The sequence below is a fragment of the Pecten maximus genome, chromosome 13, assembly GCF_902652985.1.
Source record: "Pecten maximus chromosome 13, xPecMax1.1, whole genome shotgun sequence".
Classification (NCBI taxonomy): domain Eukaryota; kingdom Metazoa; phylum Mollusca; class Bivalvia; order Pectinida; family Pectinidae; genus Pecten; species Pecten maximus.
In genome coordinates this window covers 1906519-1926870 of record NC_047027.1, presented here as the reverse complement: position 1 = coordinate 1926870, position 20352 = coordinate 1906519, and the positions used below count along the sequence as shown (strand labels likewise).

Below are 20352 nucleotides of genomic sequence, written 5' to 3'. Positions count from 1 at the left end.
GTTATGCTTGATATTGGACAATGATGTTACAGTATGTAAAGTAATATTAAAATATGTACAGTATTAACTATTGAATATATGTATGCTGCATGTGCAGAAATTGAATCACAGGAAATAATTAATAAATAATCAAACTCAGGGATCGACACTAACAGTAGCCCGGCAGCCCTGGGCTGCCTCAAATCTGGTTGGGCTGCCAGAGTATCCAGACCAGCAGCCCTGTGGGCTGCCAACATTTTCAGCCAAATGTATAATGTCTAGCTAAAGTTTTCTTTATTTACTTCAATAATTTATTTTCAAAACTTTTTTTGTATAAAACCTGTTGGTGTAATTTCTAATATCTTTTATGCTCAGAATGACAGCAGGAAACTCCATCTAATTTTTTTCCCTCAGAGGTTAGGGGCTGTAGCAGGGCTGCCAGGTTTTGAAATGAGGCATTTCCGGTTTTGAAATGGGGACATGTCCATACACTGTAGGGACATGCCCCCAAATCCCCCAGAAGGGGTTCCACAATTGGCAGCCCGGGCTACTTCATTTCAAAACCTGGCAGCCCTGCGGTCTGTCATGGCGATTAAGTTAGTGTCAACCCCTGAAAACTCATTCATGTATTATACATGTACCGGTAATTATAAATAAGTCTTACCAATAAAAGAAAGCATGATTCTGTAATTTAATATAGAATACTTGACGTTGTTTAAATTTTTGTATTTTAGCTAGTATTTTAGCTTGGACTTTCAGTTTACCATTAAAAGTCAGCAATTTCAGAAGTCAAATCACATTTCGGAAATTTGGAGTGTCAAAACACCATGTCAGAAAGACATGTTTTTTTAGAACCAAGAGCCCAAGCTAATTGTGGAGTCAAAATTTTAAAAACATACTGTATGTATCCTACACTAAGCCCAGGGGACCAGTATATAAAGTATCATCCAAAGTTGGGGTGGGTTTATTACAGGGATATATAGATTATATAGGAAAATAAATTTGAGTTTCTGAAAAAGACATGAATGGGCTTATTACCAGGCATGGGCTTATTGGCGGATAAATACGGTAGTGTTATTACACATGTGTAATACGATATTTATGACATTGGCGTATTCCATGACAGAACAGGCCAGTTATGTGATAAAACCGCCATATAAAAAGTATACCTCATGATCAGCTTCCAACTGAGTGCATGTGCTAAAGCTCGGGTGGGAGGTACTGTTGACATCCATGGCCTTAAATGGGATCCTGGTGGATGGTGGTTTTCTTGTGTTCCCTGCCTTCGTCCACTCAAACACAGATGGTCGCGCTCCGGGAAGAAGATCCCATCTCCTGGTACCAATCGAAACCTTTATATTGGTTTCCATAATAAAATGTTCTGAGCAAATGACACTTGAGCCATTCATAGTAAAATTGTCTTTGCCATCTTTTCTTTTTTATGAGATTGCACCAATCTTCTTTCATTTTACGGCTTTGTAACACAATTTGTGGAATATGAAAAAAATGAACAGGTGATCTGGTGCCATCCATCTGATACTCCTTGTTTGCACACAATGCCACACAGCATTCATTGCCTCTGGACATTTTGTTCTTAAAAACATTCATGATGAATACTGAAAGAAAATAAAACACCACAAATTCGAAAATAATTTACCAGATGTGAAAATGTTGCAACTTGCAAGAAACTTCTGCAGGGGAGGAATACTAGGACAACATATAAATCTACATTACGTACGCCGCCCACATTCAGAAACAAGTACAAATGTATGCTCGTCATTGCTTGGGGGTCTACTGAATGGCCTGTGTTATGGTTGAAATCAATTTAAATCTACTTTCACTTTCCTATATAAACAATCTGAATGTTACAGTTGTTATTGAATTTGTTTTTATATAATATATAGTATAGTAAAAGTAGATTTGAAGCCCATTCAACCATAACATAGGGACCTATAAAGGAATTACGCAAATACAATAAGACCGGGTTCTGCCTGGTTACGTTATAGGGCGACCTGGAACCGGGCATGAATGCGCCAGGGCCTAGCCTGACTACTGTATACTGTACATACTCTACATGACACAACATGGTAATTATTTAAATATTTATTTACCCAAAATGCATTTTAAAATATGAATTCAATTTATCTATGACTCCCAAACGCAAACTATCCACTAGACGAAACAAATTCAAACCACCTTGAACAGTTGAACCAGGTTAAACTACGGCACAGGCACCGTGCAGTGTCCCACTCGACGTCAAGTGACAGCGTTGTTCGTTCATTTATTGCGATTATTATAGAGACACAAATATTCAAACGGCAGCTTAAAAGCATATATAGAACATCGCCAGTCATAATGATATCAAACAGAATACATACCTCAGTATTTGGCAACGAAACTAAACCATGGTTTCCATGCCGTATCTCATAAGGTCGCCGGAAGTAGCCTCAGCCTCGTTATCGTTTGTGTTCCAAGGGGAGTAACTGTAATAGTAACGCGAGACAAACAGTGTGAAAAGGGACTATTCTTATATCTCTAATCTCTCCATAGTATAGATTTGCTTTGTTTCAGTTTCTACAATTCTATCAATACAGGACCCCCACTCCTTACCTTATAACGCAGCTTTGTGACTTTTATGTTTAAAGCACATACTGGGCTAAACTGCCATCAGCTGAGTGATATACAAACCCTGTTAGGGTCAACCCCTTAAATTGAGTTGTAAAGTTCCGGCCTATCACAAGCTTTCTCTGCATTTCCTTCATCATTTTCTTCAGGCATCAGAGGCTCCAGTATCTGTGTTGATGGCATAGGTGGAAGAGAAAAATTGAACCGACACTCCTTGCTCTTTTTCCTACAAGTGTGTGAATGGTGATGCTTTTGATACTTGAACAATGAGTCAAATGTAGTCTGTTGATATATGTTTGCTGATATATTCTTCTATTTCCTTAGGGTCATCAGTTTCAATGTGTGGTGCATTGTTTACCCCACAATAATCCATGTATATGAGGAGATGCTCTATGCTGATGTTCTACACGATATCAAAAGTCGTCAATGTTACCAAGTGGGGCCAGAGGTGATAGCAGGTATACATGCATAAACTTGAATTATATTGTCAAAGTAGCTTGCGACAGTAACTGGATCCGATTTAATAAGACGAGTTTTGGTCTACCAGGTGAAGCCTTCTATTTCTTAGCTGTTAATAGGACGTTAAACAAAATACACCAAACCTAGTTTCCCGTTTGTATTACAGGTTTTATCAATCAAGCGGTGTCCAGTGCGTTTCTGCAGCTGGGAGACTTACGAACCAAGTTGGTATTCAACATTGTCTCAGCATGAAAAAAACAACATCCCTTTTAGCAATTTCCCAGTGGGGAGGGGAACCTCGTAAAGTTCGGAAAATTCTGAAGCCATCATCATCCAGTTTCACCATGTTATTCCTTATCCTTAAAGCTGACAGTGCAAGTTAAAACGCATCCTAGTGGGATTAAAAAAATACATGAATAGATTTCGCAAAATCGTTTGCGAGACATTCCCCAGTTATGGTATTGTCGTATCTAAGGACGGGCAGACATTTGTTTTGGTTATGTTTTTAGGTCACCTGAGACTTTGTCTCAGGTGACCTATTGCAATCGCCTTTTGTCCGGCGTCGTGCGTCGTAAACAATTTACATTTTCAACTTCTTCTTAAAAACTGCTGAACTAAATTCACTGAAATTTTACAGGAAGCTTCCATGGCTGAGGGTGAACCAAAATTGTGAATTATATGGTCCTCACCCCCCAGGGGCCTGAGGGGCTGGGCCAAAAAGGGTCAAATTGACTAAAACTTCAAAAATATTCTTCTCTACTCTCCGATATGGTAGAGTCAAATACTTTTCATAGATGGAAGGGTCTTAAGGTGCTTTACCAAAGTTGTGAATTTCATGACCCTGGAGTCTCACGTTTGCCCCTGGGTAGGGGGTAAACTTTACTATAGTTTATATAGGGAAATCACATTTTTGACTATTATTTGTTGGATATCTATTGGAATTCATTCTAACTTGGTTCAAATTATCAGCATGGGATGACAGTTTGATGGTATGTACATGGTAGCCCTGGTTGACCCCCAGGGGCTGGTGGGCGGGGCCAAAAAGGGTCAAATTGACTGAAATTTCAAAAATCTTCTTATCTACTCTCAGATATATTAGAATCAAATACTCTTCATAGATGGAAGGGTCTTAAGGTACGTTACCAAAAGTGTGAATTCTATGACCCTGGGGTCTCACGTTTGCCCCTGGGTAGGGGGTAAACTTTACTATAGTTTATATAGGGAAATCACATTTTTGACTATTATTTGTTGGATTTCTATTGGAATTTATTCTAACTTGGTTCAAATTATCAGCATGGGATTACAGTTTGATGTTATGTACATGTTGGCCCTGGTTGACCCCCAGGGGCTGATGGGCGGGGCCAAATTAACTGAAATTTCAAAAATCTTCTTCTTACAACCCAAATAAGGTAGAATTAAATACTCTTCACAGATCGAAGGGTCTTAAGTTGCTTTACCATAATTGTGAATTTCCTAGCCCTGGGGTCTCGCGTTTGCCCCATGGGAGGGGATAAACTTTACTATAGTTATAGGGAAATCACATTTTTGACTATCATTTGTTTTAAAATTCATTCTTTCATTCAAATTTACTGAAATATTTCAAAAATCAGGTGACCGTTAAGGCCCATGGGCCTCTTGTTATATGTTAAGAAATAGTTTCAATTTACAATATGACTGTTTTTATCAAATAGTCCCCACTGTTGTTCAGCGACACTACGTCAGATGACCATGCACAAGTTCAAGTTTCTGCTTGTGTTTTTGGACACCATCCCCCGTCACATCATCAAGGGGTGAAGAGGCCAAAGTGGGTAGTTCAATGAATTAAAAACAAGTCCTGATACCATCTTTACTACATTTTCTTTGTCGTGCATTAACTGACTTAGTCATTTGTTGCTAATATGACGGCCGAGAATAATCATATTCTTATAAGGAAACTATAGTTACTGCAAAGAGAGTTTTACCCAACAATGCCAAATATATTTTATGCATGATTTTTTCAATTGCAATTAATGAGATGTCTTGTACAGTTTTCAAGGAGAAGCGGTCATTAAAGGAAAAGGTAAAGCAACTAGAAAAGGAGAACGCAGATATAATGGGTCAATTAAAATGGAAATCTGGAATGAGAGAGGAGATGCAAAAAAACGCGGATTGGTTTGTTTTGGTTTATTCGTCCTATGCAAAAAACGCGGAACAAATTCAGTGGCTGAAAGCGGAATTGCAGAAAAAATAGGCTAGGATATGTGTAGATGATGTTTTTGATTTTCAGCGATTTTCTCAAATATATAAATATTTTTACACTGATAATTCATCATGCCTTTTCGCGTAAAGTTTATGTCAGAATTCGGATTTACAACTAGTGATTTGGGTTGGAGCGCTACAACACATTGCCACACATCTGCGACAGCTCACTTACTGCAGGTCTTGTATGTTAACTTTTTTTCAATATGCGAATACAGGTAATTCTCCACCTGTGGATAAAGTGACTTGATGGCCATCATTGTGTAGGATAAATGTTATGTATTGATTATTGCTACAATCCGGATTTGGGTTCTTATCATTAGTAACGCCCTGTGTATGAATACTGTCTGTCTGTTTGTCAATAAAAGTAGTTCCATGATGGCAAACACGCGTTGTTGATGTTTGTCATTAGCCCGAGACACAACAATAAACGTGTCTACCATTTCGACTCCGTCATTACAAACAAAACATACACAAGCTTGCTTTGCATAATCGTAAGAGGCGACTAAATCTGATATATTATCTTTTTAGCGCACCATCAAATTACCCTGCGTCCGTGGTCCGTCGTCGTCCTTCCGTAAACAATTTTATGTTATCGCTTTTTCTCAATCTAGTTAAAATATAGATGATCATTCTCAGTACGTTACATGAACATCTAACAACATCCCATAAGGGGTCACGTTCTGATGACCTTTGAGATATGTGTATTTCGCTTCCAGGGCGAATTGTCGATTTTTCAATGATATCGAAGCAAAACACACTTCGTCACAGCATGCATCTGAAGCAAACAATTTCGGCACAGTACATATATACATGTAGCTTTTCGGGACGAAATGACTTAAAACAAATTGACAGATTATACAAGCTATGCACTGTAGTTATTTTAATTCGGACACGTAAAATTCACTTCCAAGATTCTGGAAGTAGTCATTTGATTGGCTAATCCAAAAGGTTTGGTTTGGTTTGGTTTATTTTGTTTAACGTCCTATTAACAGCTAAGGTCATTTAAGGACGGCCTCCCGTGCGTGCGACATGCATGCGTGTGGTGAGTGCGTATGTGTGTTTTGGGAGGCTGCGGTATAGTTTCAGAGAAGATCTTGTTTAGACCAATTGCCCCCTTTTGACCCTGCCCTCTGCCCCCTGGGGGTCGGCTCCTTCCTTAATACCATTTTGAATCCCTACCCCAATAGGATGCTAATAGTCAAATATGAGCTGTTTCAGAGAAGTTGTTCATATCAATTTAACCCCTCAGCCTCCAGGGGGTTGGCCCCATCATTTGTACAATTTTGAATCCTTAACCAAAGTGAATGCTACCAGTCACATATTAAAGATAGCCATTGCTTATTTTCAGAGAAAAAGTTGTTTATATCAATTTTGCCAAAATACCCCTTTTGGCCCCGCCTCTTAGGTCCCCTGGGGTAAGCCCAATTTTGAATCCCTACTCTGGGGGGTTGCTACCAGGCAAAATTGAGTGATATCCATTGCTTAGTTTCAGAGAAGAAGTTCTTTATATCAATTTAGCCGAATTGACCCCTTTTGGTCCCGCCCCACAGCCCCCAGGGAGGTAGACCCCACCATTTGTACAATTTTGAATCCCTACCCCAAAGGGATTCTCACAGTCAAAATTGAGCAATATATATTGCTTAGTTTCAGATGAGAAGGTGTTCATATCAATTTAGCCAAATTGACCCCGCCCCTCAGGCCCCGCCCCTCAGGCCCCCCGGGGGTCAGCCACACCATTTGTACAATTTTGAATCCTCACCCCAAAGTTATGCTACCAGGCAAATATGAGCGATATCCATTGCTCTGTTTCAGAGAAGAAGTTGGTATCATCAATATAGCTATATTGAACCATTTTGGCCTCGCCCCTCAGGCCCCTAGGGGGTCAGCACCACCATTTGTACAATTTTGAATCCCCACCCCATAGTGATGCTTCCGACAAATAGGAGCAATATCTTTTGCTCGGTTTCAGAGAAGAAGTTGTTTATATCAATATAGCCAAATTGACCCCTTTTGACCCCGCCCCTCAGGCCCCTGGGGGTCAGCACCATCATTTGTACAATTTTGAATCCCCACCCCATAGTGATACTTCCAGACAAATATGAGCAATATCCTTTGCTCGGTTTCAGAGAAGAAGTCGTTTATATCAATATAGCCAAATTGACCCCTTTTGGCCCCGCCCCTCAGGCCCCTGGGGGGTCAGCCCCATCATTTGTACAATTTTGAGTCCCCTACCCATAGGGATGCTTCGGACCAGGTGAGCTAATAACATACTCAACATAGTAGTTTAGTACAATTACAGTTTCAAATATAAATCAATAACATATTGTGTGTGATACTTTGAGTTAACTATATATATATGCGTAAAAATATTATATTGGTTTTGTTCTTCTTACCAAGACTAATGAATTTAAACATCTAAAGAAAACATGTGCATATACATAACATGATGAACATATTTTCAAATATGTTGTTTTGCTTGAAAGCTAAGACAAATTGTAGATAAGTATCTTGATACATGTATATTACATACCTTCAGTTTGAAATACATTTCATTTTGATAATCATTGGGTTATCTTGGACAAGGCTCTGTTTTTAAATATATCTTTTTCAACAATAATCATTCTTGACACAAATTATTTTTTAAGTTTTCTAAAATAATCTTACCTAGCAATACTTTCACATACTTATGAATCTTGAGTGGACAGATAAGTTTAGACGAGTACATTATTATTGAAATTCTTATTGATTTTTTAACATTTTTTTTAGGTCACAGAAGTGAAGAATTCTTGCCATATGGAGCTTGAAGGCTTAAAGAGGTGTCTGCACTCGTTGCGGGATTCCAATGTAGATGTTACACACTTGACAACAGATCGTCATATCATGGTAAAGAGCCACATGAAGAAGGAAGAACCAGACATAAACCACTGGTTTGATGTGTGGCATGTTGCTAAAGGTACATTATTTACATGATTTAGATCAAGAATATAAATATGTGAACCTTATTCGGAAACGTTACTCCAGTTTGCATAGGTGTGTGAAATGTGTTTCAATTATCATCACAAACAATAATGATACTCTTGTTCAAGCGATACTTTAATAGTAAAGATATTGTCTTCCTTACCAATATCTTATTTCAGAACATGTCCCATATATGATTTGCATAAAGTTGGTGTGATTTCTTTACCAGTTAATTAATAGATGCTAAGACAGCTCTGTATATATGAGCATTATTGATATGTTGTGGATTTATTTCAGGAGTCTACAAGAAACTTGTTTCTTTGGCAAAGAAGAAAGGGTGTGAACAGATTGGAGACTGGGCCCATTCTATTTCGAATCATTTGTACTGGGCAGCTTCAACAAGTGATGGTGACCTGGTGGTTCAGAAATGGGAGTCAATCACAAACCATGTTTGTGATAAACATGAAGGGCATGGAGACCGTTTTCCAACATATCAGCACACATGTAAGGTTTTTGAAATAATGAAGTACAAAAGGTTAAAAAAAAGATATATATATTCTAATTTGTGAGTAGAAATGATTGTTCTAAAGGCTTATTTAAAAACTGCTTTTGAGAATTAATGGTAGGCACAAACAGGTCAGATATACAGAGGAAAACCAACATATTAATTTTTTAAATTATGAATTATTCCAGTTAGTCAACAATTGATATAAAAGAAAGAAGTCATGTTTGCTCAAGAATCAAAACATTTTAATTTCACTACAAAATAAGGAATTGCTTTACAGTTTTATTACATCTGTGTTTTTCAGACTACGTCACAGAACTCGTTGATGAAGCATTCAGTCTGAGGGAAGCTTTTCCAACATATGAGCAGGCAAGAAAAATGAAACGAGAAAACTGTCCTCCTTTACCAGCGACTCGTGCCAATCGCGTTGATGTCACAGAAGCAGTGATATCACATAAGTCACGGTTCAACAAAAGATTAACACCTTCACATACTAGTAGTCCCTTAGATACTTGAAGCCTGTGTAATCCTCTGATGGAAAGGTCTTCCGGATCTTTAGTACCACACATGGTGGGAGAACTTTTCTTTGCTTCCTACCAAGTCTGTGCCACACCTATCTTACAAAACGGCGATACGCAATGTAGCGATACAGCCTAAAATAAATAAATGAAAGATTTAGCGACTAGAGGGGAAATTGCTATGCTGATATATAATTTAAAAGCATTGATGTTGCTTGTAAAATGCAGATTAACTTTTATTATACAGTATAAAAGCTTGTCGGGGGTTAGTCCAGGGTTTGGGAAATACTCCCCATTATGAAATATACAGGAAATGAATGGCCGCAGAGTCTTGAACTATTCTTTAAATTTTTACATTTTACGACTATTCTTTGCTGTTATTCTCAACATATTTCATGAAAATTTGGGGGTTTCCGCTGTTTTGGAGACTTTTCCCCTGTTTGATGTGATTTTTTCTTAACAGGGAATTTTTTTTTGTTCAAAGGGTAAAACACCAGAATACAACCTTATTATGGTTGTAAAATTGCACTAGATTAACCTCTGCTTGTAATGTAAAGTAACACTATGTGAAATAAATTCTTACTCATGAACTGGCTCCTCATCTCCAATAGGTCCATTGTTGTCTAGGTGTTCATAGAATGCCAGTTCCAGAATATGTCTATTGAGGCAATTCACCTGGAATGCTTCATGCTCGGTGATGCATGTAAGGTTACCCTGCTCCATCTTTTCCTGACAGGTTGAAACTGCAGCAACATCTGCATTCCAAGTTGGTTGGCATTTGACCACAATGACCAGTCACACCTGTAAAATTTCAGATTGTATATTCATATATTTTCACTTGAAATGAATCATATGTAGGTGTAACAGTTACGTGTACATAAAAAAAGAAATGTTTTTGCTGTATTTCAGGGTTTGAGAAAATTAAAACAAAAATTAGAGAGTCCAGACATCTGACTTGTTATATTCTGTATTGAGCATGTATACGAACAATACAAATGGGTATGTAAGTGGTAAAGTGCTGTGCTTATATAATGGTCATATATATATGTTTTGTTGAAATGAATGGATCAAAGTTTTAGTGTGTGTGGTGTAATTAGTGGGTATATGCATTCCAATAATAAGATATACCAAATAATAAGGTATACCCATTATGTTAGTGTGAACAAGGGTTTTTATATTCTGAGAATGTGGACCTGTACGATACTATGTGGTATGTATGTGTGAATAATATGTACGTTTAAATTATTTTCTGTACGTTGTATAAATGAAATCTGAATAAAAAGAAAAATATAAATAAAAAAATGTCTTATTGTTATCTCCCTATCACATGGTTGAACAGCCCATAAAGTCGACACTCCTTGGCAAAAGTTGTTCATTCAGTCTGTTGTAAAGCACGACCAGATGGACACAAGTAAATAAGTAGAAAATTGGATGACAAAAATGAATTCTAGTTCATGTTAGCTGCAATTGGAAAATAGCTTATAGCAGATATTTGATATATCGTTTGGCAGATCGTGTTATGACATATATTGGAAGATATATAATCGCCAGCCACAGAGTTGTTCTGATCCTCGTATTTTTGTGCTAAAATCACAGAAATGCCGTGAAAATATCCCTACCATTGATCAACATGCAGATCCTGGACCTCGTTACTGTCGGCACTGTCGCTCTCGTTTTCTTCTTCGCTGGTTATGTCCTCGCTTTCTGCGCCGGTAGACACTGAAATCGGCTCAAACTGATAGGGAGCAACCGTGAATTCGATATCGTTTTCACTAGGATCAGTCTCCATTGCTCTTTCAAAGCGATTATTTTACAAAGTAACAGATATTACTGTCTGATGCACTATGCGTATAGTTTCGGCTTGGCTTCCGCCAGGGTAAATAACAAATCACGTGTTGATAATTGAACGGTCGGTATTGCGTAAATTTGAGGTTTTTAAAGTAAAACCAATTTTCATGAGGTAATACTTACCATAACTTTAGTATGCATATTCATCACTTACACCCATCTTTGTATCCCCAAAAAACAAGATTCAAAAATCCCGCCCTCCCTACCGTCACGTGACCTGTATCTTAATGATTACGCAACAGAGTGATCTCCCATCCTCAAAAACCTTTATGGAGCCACATGGGCAGCCAGGATAATGAGTTAAGGGGAGGAATAAAAGGGTGGGACTCCATAAAGTTATGGTAAGTATTACCTCATGAAAATTGGTTTTACTTTAAAAACCTCAATTTCATTTCAGTAATAATTACCATAACTTTAGTATGCGAATTCGTCTTACCGTAGTGGAGACTCGAAGCCAGGCAGCCCATAACGACGGCACAGCAACCCAGACGCAACTCCAGGTAGGTAGGGAGATAAATAGGTTCAAGAACCCCCCAATTTTAGCCGACAATGATTAAAAAATGGCAACTACCTCCGCGTATGCAGAGCAGGTGTACCATTGTGATGCCTGATCGCATGATAAATTAAAAAACCCTACAGATTACTGTGGAGGCACAGCCACAGACTGTGCAACCACCACCGGACCAAGAGAGTACAACCCATCTGAATGCGAAGCCAATGACCGGAGATAAAAATCTGTAAAGGTATTCTGCCCACGCCAGAAGGCAGCGGACATGACATCCTGAAAGGAGGAGCCATTGAGAAGAGCCCATGATGTAGCAAGGGCCCTAACCTCATGAGCTCTCACCTTGTAACGAGCCTGAACCTGATCATCAGAATGGTCATAAGCAAACTTGATAACCTGACAGATCCATCTGGAAATGGACTGGGAGGAGATCTCCTGCTGACCCTGCTTGATGGACAAGAAAAGCCGGGATCGAGTACCCCGCCCCCCCCCCCCCCCCCCCCTTGGTTTTCTCAAGGTAAAACCTAAGTGCCCGACAGGGACAGAGCAGTTTATCCCGCTCCACAGAACCCATTGAGCCCTGCAAGGAAGGGATCTTGATAGGCTCAGGCAAGAAACCAGGAACCTGATTCTTAGCCAAAAAGGCAGGATCAGTGAGAAGGGTCACGGCAGAAAAGTTCCTAGCCCAACGGAGGCAAGAGGGGTGAGAGGACAAAGCATGTATCTCACTTCTCCTACGACCAGAAGCCAAGGCGATGAGGAACACCACCTTGAAAGTAAGAAACTTCAAGGTGGCCGACTCCAAAGGCTCATAAGGAGCACGCGTCAGAGAATCGAGCACCAGAGCCAGATTCCATTGAGGAGCCAACTGCCGTATTCTAGGTCTGTCCAACCCAAACCCCCTAATCAGGGCAGATAGAGAAGAGGATGAGCTCACCTCTGATCTACCCTGAAAGGAAAGCACACTGGCTATCGCCGTACGATAACCAGCAATTGTGCCCGGGGCAAGATTGCGATCTCTGAACAACCAAAGCAGAAAATCAGCAATCAGTTGTACAGATGCCTTGAACGGATCAACCTTCCTGCCGACACACCAATCACAGAAAATCTTCCATCTTGATTGGTAGACGGCAGAAGAGGAAGACCTAATCGATCGAGCGATGCGAGCTGACACGTCTCTAGAAAAGCCCGCCTGAGCGAGGCCTCCTGAGATAGCCTCCACGCGTGAAGGTGGAGTATCTCTGGACGAGAGTGCATCGTCCTGGACCGAGGCTGGCGAAGGAGATTCGTTCTGAGTGGGAGAATCAGAGGATCTTACACCAGAAACGACAAAAGCTCCGGAAACCAAGGCTGCCTCGGCCACAGGGGTGCTATCAGGAGCAGGGAGCAATGATGCTTCCGAAACTTCTGCAACACCCTGCCCACCAAATTGAAGGGGGGAAATGCATAAGCATGCATCCCCTCCCAGTCCAGAGATAGAGCGTCCACGGCCCAAGCCCTCGGATCTGGAACCGGAGAGACAAACGTTGGCAACTGATTGTTCAGGGATGTGGCGAACAGATCTATGTGAGGTCTGTCCCACACCTGACAGACTCCCTCGAAAATCGAAGGATTCAGTTGCCATTCCGTCAACACCGGTTGGCGGCGCCTGGACAGAGTATCCGCCAACACATTCAATCTGCCCGGAAGATGCTTGACAAGGATAGTTAATTGCATCTCCTGGCACAGAAGAAGAACACGGATAGCGAGGGCACACAGGATGTGGGACCTGGTACCCCCCTGCCTCTCCAGATACGCGACAACTGTTGAGTTGTCCGTAGCCACACAAATCACCTTGGATTGCAAGATCCCCCGAAGAGACTGCAATGCCAATAGAACAGACCTCATCTCGAGCACGTTGATGTGCTCGGAGAGCTGTTCCCCAGACCACTCCCCCGACCGGCAATGCCCGTCGAGGTACGCCCCCCAACCCGTCATGGAAGCATCCGTGAACAGGGTCATAGTGGGAACGGGCTTGGACAAAGGAACCCCACGGAGAACGTTGTCCTGAAGGGTCCACCAACGGGCAAACTCCTTGACCGACTGGTCCAGAGGAATCCAAGCTTCCCAGTCCCTTGACGAAGGGACCAAATTGCCAAGAAGGAACATCTGGAGAGGTCTGATGTGAAGTCTCCCCAAGGGGACCACATCTGCCAGGGAGTTGAGAAATCCTAGGAAACTGAGAAACCAACGCACCTGGACCCGAGACCAGCCGATGAAAGTCAGGGCGAGATCCCTGGCTTTCTCGAACTTCTCCATTGGTGGAAGGGCAATGCCCTGAACCGTGTTGAAACGGTTTCCCAGGAAAACGAAATCCTGAGATGGGGTCACCTCCGACTTCTCCCTGGATGGAATGAAACCGACCTTTAGGAAGAGTTTCAGGACCAATCGGGTGTCCTGCAACAAGGATCTCCTCACTAGGTGAAGCATGAGGGAATCGTCGAAATAGATGTGAACATCTATTCCCCGAGAATGCAGGAATCCCACGACCACCTGCAGCAGCTTGGTAAACACCAAAGGTGCAGTCGTGAGCCCGAATGGCATGGCCCGGAACTGAAAGACCTTCCCGTTGCAAGTGAACCGGAGGAACTTCCGTGCCGACTTCTTGATGGGGATGTGGAAGTAGGCATCCTTCAAATCTATTGAAGTGGCCCACATTCCATCTCTCACGGAGGCGATTATGCCCCGAGGAGTCTCCATCTTGAAGTGAGGAGAATCTACGTGCCTGTTGAAGGCACTTAGATCTATGATCGGGCGCCACGCCCCGGACTTTTTCCGTATCAGAAACATTCTGGAATAGAAGCCGGGGGTGCACTCCGCCAAAGGTACCTCCTCGACCGCGCCCTTGACAAGCATGGTCCTTACTTCCTCCTGGAGAGCCAAAGCCTTTCCTGGATCCCCGGGAGGAGGAAAAAAGATTGGCCTTGACGCTAACGGCGGATCCCGCAAAAGCGGAATGCCTAGCCCCTCCTTGACCACAGACAAGGCCCAGGCGTCCTCCGTGATCTCCCTCCACTCTGGGAGGAAGGCGGATAGACGTCCCCCCACAGGAAGATCTGGCCGTGGCAGATCGAGCCCTTGCCAAGCAAGAGAGTCGTCTGCCAAGCCTGATCCTAATCCTGCGAGAGACGGACCGGAATCTGAAACGGGAGGACTGCACTCCTCCCGTACAAACTCCTCGTCTGAAAGGACCAAGGAGGGTAGAAGAGAGTCAGGAACTCTTCTTCTTACCCCCAGGAGGGTTCTTCCCTTTCTTACCTTTCCCTTTGTTGCCCTTGAAGGAAGGCTTCGCCTTTGGCTGAGCAAAAGTTTGCGTAGCCGAAGGTTTTGCCTTTTTCTTAGGAGGCGCTGACCCCTGCGAGGTGCGGGCCTTCTCAGCCTGAATCCTCTTCACCAAAAGTGCTGAGGCGACTGAGTCCTCCTTCAAATCCTTCTGAACAGAAGGAAGGGACCCTCAGAAAAGAGTGGACCCAGAGAAGGGGGCAGTCAACAACCGGGAGCGGTAAGGTTCATCGACCGGGCGGTTTTTCAAAACTGAAAAACGCCTAGCCAACAAGACATTGACCAGCAAAGACACCTGCAAGGCTGCCAGAGCTCTCAATGCCCCGTTCAGGGCAGAGGTCATCCTGTCCTGGATGTCGGCCTGTTCTGTCTCGGAAATCCGACCCTCAGGCACATCGGAAACCCTATACAGACAAACTGTCAGAAAGTCTATATATGACAGAATCTGGATGGAAAGACGCAGCAGTCTCTCCATCTTGTGGTGCTCTTTAGATCCAAACACCACCTGATCCACTGACTTACCGGGCCAAGCCGCCAGCTCTCTCGATTCCAGTCTAGCTGGTTGAGAAACAAGCAGGCCATCATGTGTGGCATAGTAGAGGGATGAACCTCAGACAGGTCACCAACACTGAGCTGCAACCCAGCAAACCCAGGCGTACGGGTTGAAGACGAATTCTTCTCCAGAACCCGTGACTGGGCAGTGGCCAGAGCTGAAGACACAATAGTGCCTTCTGGCAGAGAGCGGTCCGACTGGGCGGATGCTCTAGGAGCCACCAAGGAACCCAAAAGGGTGGTGGACTCCGGGATAGATGACGCAGAAGGAGGTGGGCAAACCTTCTCCCCGAGAATCCGGGAAACGTCGGCCCTAAGGGCCCGCATACCGGACAAGACGTGCTGGGCCTCAGCCTCAGCAGCCTCAGGGTCACCCTCATCCTGGGAATCCCCACCTAGAGGATCGTCATCAGACGACCCGGACAGACCAGCGTCTATGTCCGAGCACCCAGGAGAGAGATGAACGACATCCTCCTCATCTGCCATACCCGCGTCCTCACAGTCCATAGCCTCCACACTAGCGGGACATGAAGTCTCGACTGCATGGAACGGGCCAGCCATAGGAACCAATTCAGGAGAATCCTGAAGGGGCTCCACAAAACGGCGTTTAGGTGCAGATCGCCTAACAACCGTGGCTGCAGGCTTAGACTTAGAAGTCACAGCCCTGCCCTTGGACCCGGAGACAAACGAGTCCGCACGCGAGGCAGAAGTCCTAAAGGTGCGGCAAACCTTCTTAGGATCGGCCACAGTGGCCCCCGAAGAAGCAGAGCGCTGGAGGGGGTCAGCGGAACTGCCAAAACGTCTCCGTGAGGGGGAGACCAAACCCCAAGGGTTCCAAGCAGGAAAAGCCATAGGGTTAAAACCATATCCCTGAGGAAATGGAAAAGGTCCCGCGGGTTGGGAGTGACCCCAGAACTGGTCAAACTGACCCGCCTGAGACTGGGGCTGGCCACCCAGTCCGAAAGACATGGGTGGACCACCACTCCCACCAGGTGGAAACCCGGACATGTGCGGGCTAGGCCCGCAACTGCCGGGATGCTGACGATACCCAAAACCATCCGCAGGCTGGTTTGGGTGGCCCAAGGATGGTTGCCCGCAGGCAACCCTATACCCTGAACCAGAGGGAAACGGCGCCTGGAACCCAGTCGCCTGTCCAGCAAAACACTCCCGTGGGAGAACACCCCCTGGGAAACCCGAACCAGCACACTCCGGGCTGGACCTAATAGGACCAGGGCCGGGTAACTGGCCAGGATGAAAAGCCGGACCAGAATTGATGCAGGAATAAGACAGCTGCGCATCCCTTACCCCAGTGGGAGTGGACAATCCCGCAAGAAAATCCGTAACCCCTGGACCTGAACTCGGAGGAACAGGCCCTGCATCAAAACTGCCCCCATCGACAACACCACCTGGATTGCCGAGATCACTGACCAAACCAGTGACCGGCGGCTGAAATTCCCTACCCAAAGGCAAGCTCGAAAGCTTACGGGAATTGTCAGCCAATTCGACCCTGGGAAGAGTTAAACCAGGGTCGGGATGTCCCTCCCCTACTCCAGGGAGTTCCTGAATGGGAAGGACCACCCTCCCGTCACGAGAAGAACCCGACGACACGGGAGCTCCCGAGATAGGAACAACAGAGTTGACAACCGACTCAGAGCCGGGAGCAACATTCTTAACATGCTTCCGTCTCTTGCCGGAAGATAAAGACGAATCCTTCCTACGGGAAGAAGAGGGTCGCCCAGGTGCTAGAGAAACCCCGTCATGAGGTTCGTCCGGAGTAGTAACGCACGGCAAATCCTCATGACCGGAACGATCAAGGGAACATATCTCATTAGAATCCCGTTCTCCGTAGAGATAGGAACGCTCATGAGACGAACCCCGTCGTAGTCCCGAGCGAGACATACTACCTACTAGCACACGACGTTTGTATTAAAAAAACAACAAACACGTAAAAAACAAACTAAAACATACAACGTACGTAAACAAGAATGAACTTTACATGCAGTGTAAAACAGGAACGATGTCAAAAAAAAACAACGAAAAACTGCTACAAACGGCCGAACAAAGACCGGCGATTTACAAACGACAGCGACTGCAAAACAATGGCGGACCACGTGGTACACCGCCCGCACACGTGGAATGTAAACACCGGCCGAAAACGGCACAAAACAAAAATATGTATATACAAAATGTATGTAACTCAACACAAAAGGGGAGATGGGCAAAAAGCAAACAAGCGTTGCCAAAATTTGACCAAATAGTCAAAACAAACAGCTAAATAACAATGTCGGGATATCCACAAACTATGAGCCGTCAGCTATCAGCAAGCGCCATAAAGGAAAGAGGATGGGAGATCACTCTGTTGCGTAATCATTAAGATACAGGTCACGTGACGGTAGGGAGGGCGGGATTTTTTAATCTTGTTTTTTGGGGATACAAAGATGGGTGTAAGTGATGAATATGCATACTAAAGTTATGGTAATTATTACTGAAATGAAAATCATTTTTTACACCCATAAATCAATTGAGAACGATAAATCAACATTGAAAATTATTTTCCGGTGACCTTTAAGTAATACAGAAATGAGTTCAAGATTAAGCAAGTTTATTCATTTCTTATTCAAATTTTGATATTTCATTAATTTTGATCAGTGCCATATATATAAATAGATCACGTCAGCAAATACAATGTATATTCAGTAAGTACAAGTATTCAATCAGACCATAACAATAACATGTAACATTAAACTTCAGTCGACAATGAATTAAATCTCAATCTGATCAACACAAAAGCTCTCGCTTATCCCACACATGCAATGGGATTTATGAACAACCAAATTGAAATAGTTATTGTTGCTTATATACATGTACATTTCTAGTCAAAAAAGAGATTTATTTACATATGCATTACTATTTTTACAGTATCAATTATTCCATTTTTGAATTGTAATGTACATGTACACATGTTCATGTACGTCTTTTGTGATATTTATTCCTGCCTGAAGCCAATTGCAACTTTTGTGATATTTGTGCAAAATATTTACATGTGTAATAATGATGCTTAAATGCCGGTACAAATATTGAATAATATTTCTGAATGAAATGCATTAAGCACACAAGACTCGAGACTTGTGATACATTTTGTATGGTTAAGATATCATTGCATTGCACATGTAAATCCAAATGTGATAACTTGTAGTTCAACTTGCATTACCAATAATGTATGGTTTGATATTGTGAATTATGTTTTTTGTAACCAATCATTTTTTGTTGATACATATTTAATATATTACACATGTACACAGTTTTAAAAGTGATCAAACTTGAAGGATCAGAGCATCCTTGACATGGAGCTCAGAACTGAAAACTACAACATGTCCATGCAATAATAATATAGTCCCAGACTTTATTTTTTTTTTCCATATTTATTTACAATTGTATCTACACATATAAAAAGCTAAATGTTCAATTAACTAATGGTAGCTATACACACTTATAAGGTGAACATAAATAACATCTCAACACTTGTATGTATACATATTATGCCAATTGACAAAGTCCATGTACATTTTTGTAGCTACATGTAATTAAGTCACATGTACATTGTATGCATATGTTGTAAGAAGATAATACATGTAGTACTAGTCATACATCAATTTTCCTGAATTGAGAACCACATTCCTTCAGTATTTTAACTTAATAACATTTTCACCTTTTGAAATCTGATATTTCATCTAAATTTAAATAATTATAAGCATTGTTATGATAAAAATGCTTAAGGAGTTTTCTTCTTAAATTTGGTTACATGTATAATATGAAAAGTACAAGATTCAAATGTAAAAATGTGAAAAATGTTAATGTTTATAGATAATTTTATTTTACAGTTAATAAAAAGGTAACTTCTATATAAACATATATATAAACTTTTATAAACATTGTAGTAGTGTTCTTCTTCCACTAGTTATTAGTTAACATTATTGTTGCGGGTGATGTTCCGTTACATACATGAAACATTGATCGATGAGGAACCGAACATATATATGAAAGGAGATACAACATCATAGTGTATAAATACATGTACATGTACAAGTCAACAGTGTTAATTAATTCTTCTGGCACACCACTGGCAACATATGTTCAAAATAGAACGCTGACAGCTTTGGCAGTATGCGAGCCCAAAAGCCTTGGTCACGGTATATCCTCTGAATCGCCATACCAAGTGGAGTCCAAACAACCAACTCGCACCACTCAACCTCACATATGGCTAGCTGACCCTGAATTTGATAATAGTATGAATGGTCTTGTTTGATTTTTAAGCAGTCTCCTTCGAATGAGTAAAAGATATCCGGCATTTCAGATGCCTGTTTTGGTGTCAAATTTGAGTACTTTGATAATGATTTGACTTCAACAAGTCCACTTATGTCCCTTATTCCATCACTGAGGGTCACTAATGAATCTGGCGAAGCTCCCAAGTACGGATATTTTGGATTGACAATCAGTCCTAAATCCTGGAGTTGAACTGTATATCCTTTTGCTGTTTTAGCCGTTTTATACTGAGCCAATGCCACACTTTCCGACTGTTTTCCCCAAACAGTATGCTTAGAGAAGCTGCAATTGTTTCCACTTGTCAGATTTTCTACAAATTTGTCACATGGGAATTTCAACCTATTACAAACTGACTTGAAATTTGATGCTGTGAGTCTCTTTTTTCTTTCCTCCATCCATGCAGTTGTCTTTGACTGACCTCTGGTTTCATTCGAAATCTCCATTTGTTCGGTTATTGATGAAATTTTTACATTTGTTTCATAATAGGCTGCTTCTTCATCCGTGACTGAAAATGTTGC

General features: G+C 42.1%; 1 pseudogene; it reads right to left on the bottom strand.

The window, feature by feature from the left end:
* Nucleotides 1-8964: 8964 nt before the first annotated feature.
* On the bottom strand, nt 8965-11074 carry LOC117341374 (annotated as a pseudogene).
* Nucleotides 11075-20352: the final 9278 nt, after the last annotated feature.